This window comes from Lactuca saligna, chromosome 7 (genome assembly GCF_052625555.1).
Source record: "Lactuca saligna cultivar CGN05327 chromosome 7, ASM5262555v1, whole genome shotgun sequence".
Lineage (NCBI taxonomy): Eukaryota > Viridiplantae > Streptophyta > Magnoliopsida > Asterales > Asteraceae > Lactuca > Lactuca saligna.
This window is the reverse complement of record NC_136423.1, coordinates 11,541,140-11,544,532: the sequence shown is the minus strand read 5'-3', so window position 1 is coordinate 11,544,532 and position 3,393 is coordinate 11,541,140. Positions and strand designations below refer to the sequence as shown.

Genomic DNA, 3,393 nt, shown 5'->3' with positions numbered 1-3,393 from the left:
TTTAATAAAATTGGTTAGAATGGCCTAACCAGGTAGTGCATTGGTTTATAACTTGATGATTGAATGCTGCTTGCTTTGTGCTTTTTGGAACATCCAATTGTATCAATTAACAATTAATCGAATATGCTAGGTTACATGTTACAATAATTAGATAATTTTAGAAGGCTAGGTTTAACTCTCTTGCATAGTTCTCGTTTGTGTCCAACCGTTGTAGCGTGAGACCTTGCACTAAAAGGATTATCTAGTTCCTATTGCATGTAATTATATTCGTAAGGCAGTTAGTGGGTATTAGTGAGAGTTTCTTCTACAACTGGTGGCAAAGAGAGGTACGAAGTAAATCCTTGGAGAACTTGGGAAGTATGTTGGTGCACTGATCACGTAGTTTAGTAGATTTGGAGAGTATTTTATGGTGAGGAAGTAACTTAGAGGATTCGGGGTGGTACTTGAGGAAAGTACGGATAGGTGTGGAAGGTAGTATCGGGCTTCTACTACTAAAAGCAAAGTGTCAATACTTAAAACAAGGGAAGCCATGAGGATACTAAAGAACTTGCTAAGTGTGGAAAATTCTTCGAGTGTTTTCTAATGATTGTATTGTTTATTTTTAGTATGGTGGTCACTCGAGGTGGTTTAGGTCCTAGTGAGGGATTGGGTTCAGGCTTTGGAGATGAACTCTTGGATGATCAGATGTGAGATTTCATTTCATCAGAGATATCTCGCGGTATTCTGGAGCAGATTCCTATGGTATTTGGTACGATGAAGGAGGGAATTATGGAGATACTGGATGAGCGTCTAGGCGTATTTCATATTCAGATTGTGGCTATGATGGATGCACGTTCTTTGAACTTTCAAGAGTTACATGCATGTGGGGCTGCTGAGTTCGTAGGGAGGAAGGACCCTATTATCAGCAGGTGATGGTTGGAAAACATCGTGAATGCTTTCCAGACTAGCTTCTGCCCCAAGGGGTCAAAGGTCAAATTTTCATCCTGTCTTCTAAAGGACAGATCTCGTGATTGGTCGGAGGAGGTAGACCACGTCTTGGGAGGCGAGGTTGTTGAGACAATGACATGCGAAATTTTTCTGAGAGATTCATAGGTGAGTTTGCACCAGTGATCGAGGTTCAGTAGTTCGCAGTGTTGTAAAACTCAACGAGTTGGTTGATTACTTAGTTGAGCACTCCTACATGTCCCTTACCAAGGCGATTTATAGAATCCAAGTACTCCGCGATCTACCTATTATTGAAGCGAATAGTGTTGTAAAACTCAACCATTGTGTGTTTTTTTAGTTTTTGTGTATTCACATATATTTAATTTTTTTATGCATTATCATTTTGACATATATAATTTCCCTAAATATATTTCTACATGAATTACCAAGTCCGAGTACTCACTGAGTACTCGCTGTGGTACCGAGTAGCAAGTTCTACAAACATGGTAGTCGGTGAGGGAGATTTAGGACCTTCGCCAGACTACTGAGTCTGTGGTGGATATCACCTCCATGTTCCGTGAGAGGGCTTTGTTGATTCCATCGTATGTGGTGGACAAGGAGATGAAGAAGGCGAAGTATCATGATAGGGATAATGAATTAGGAGGGTAATTAGGTTTCAAGTTTGTCCGTATTAGGTCACTAAGATTTTTTTGTGCATATTAGACCAATATGGTTGTTATCGGTTTCTTCCTGTTTAACTGGGAAAAAGACTATTTCTAAACGGTAATAAAAACCATATTGGTCTAATACGCACAAGAATACCTAAGTGACCTAATACGGACAAACTGGAAACCTAATTACCCTCCTAACTCATTAACCCTAATTATTTAGAAAACATGCTTACGAATCAATGTGACTAACTTGTTTGACTGAAAATAGTTGCTTCTATTTAAACTTATCACACAACCCTTATAGAATTTCCAAGTCCAAAAACTCATATGATTGATGATCTTCATTACATAAATAAGCAACATTTTATCAATAAATTATTTTTTCATTTAAATATATGTTTACATAAACACATCCACATGTACAAAAATAATCTCACTTTGATACTTCCCATCAATGTGTACATTTGATAATGAATGCAAATGTAAAACCAACAGGGACTTGCAAAGGATGTCTACTATCAATTATTTTATAAACTGCAAAACCACAACATGAACTAAGAAACTGAAGTTGCAAAATGAATAAAAAATTAGCACATAAACAAACATATACATACTATATACAACACATAAACAGAAGTTTATAAAGCATGAAACTTAATGACAGGAAAAGTAAAAAACTTAAAGGAGACTTTATAGAAAGAAAGATCACCCTTACTTGTCGTAAATGGTTGAAAAAATCAACAAGAAGATCAATCTGACCATGGAATCTACATGTTGTCTGATCATGAATTCAGTAGTTCATCTACTGAAATGTAAGAATTGCAATTGAACTCTATTGGCATTTCAAAAGGGAATTAGGGTTTCAGAGAAGACGACGAAGGGTTTAAAAAAAATTTGGACCATTTCTCGATCTGTGTGTGTCATCCTTGCGTAGGGGCCATGCTAATCTTCTCTGCATCGTTCCAATTTTATCGGATGTCCCCGAAGGGACGACTATAGATGAGGAGCTTTGCCATATAGAAGAGTAGCAAGTTCTTCTTCTGGTCGATATCGGATGACGCGAGTTCTAAACGAACTAGTTTACTGTTGATGGTCATATATTCTCAATGTCTTGAAAATTAGGGTTAATGACCTAGGAGGGTAATTAGGTTTCCATTTTGTCCGTATTAGGTCACTAAGGTTTTTTTTGTACGTATTAGACCAATATGGTTGTTTTTACCATTTAGAAATAGTCCTTTTTACTGGTTAAACATGAAGAAACCGGTAAAAAGGACTATTTCTAAACAGAAATAACAACCATATTGGTCTAATACGCACAAAAAAAAAAACTTTAGTGACCTAATACAGACAAACTAGAAACCTAATTACCCTCCTAAGTCATTATCCCTATCATGATATGATGAAGGATATTCAGTCGGGGAAGCTCGTCTATCACTTGATCTGGTTACTAGTATGTATCTTCTCCTAATTTCATTTATTTCTTATTTGATTACGCTTATTGTGTATGTTGCTATTGGACGTTCCTAGTGAACGGAATTTCATCCTTGGTTTTTTTTATTCGAGCGCTACCTGATCATTTGTATCTATTACTCTCAGCAAGAGGTTTGGTGATGCTCCTGGAGAGCTTGATTACCCGCTAGAAGGGGAGATTGTCGGCGATCATCCAATATGCATATTGAGGGTTCATCGGGGTTGTGTGTTGGAGTTACTTCATGAGCGATATCAGATTGATTTGGTTCTTATACCTTTGTGTGAGAGCAAGGTTATCGTCAATATTGATTGGTTAATCCCCAATGAG

At 37.2% G+C, this 3,393-nt stretch overlaps 1 non-coding gene across 1 annotated transcript; it reads right to left on the bottom strand.

The window, feature by feature from the left end:
• Positions 1–2,483: 2,483 nt before the first annotated feature.
• LOC145007649 (U6 spliceosomal RNA) lies at positions 2,484–2,586 on the bottom strand. Its single transcript, XR_013663023.1, has one exon. It is a non-coding gene; the product is annotated as a U6 spliceosomal RNA (small nuclear RNA).
• Between the last annotated feature and the right edge of the window lie 807 nt (positions 2,587–3,393).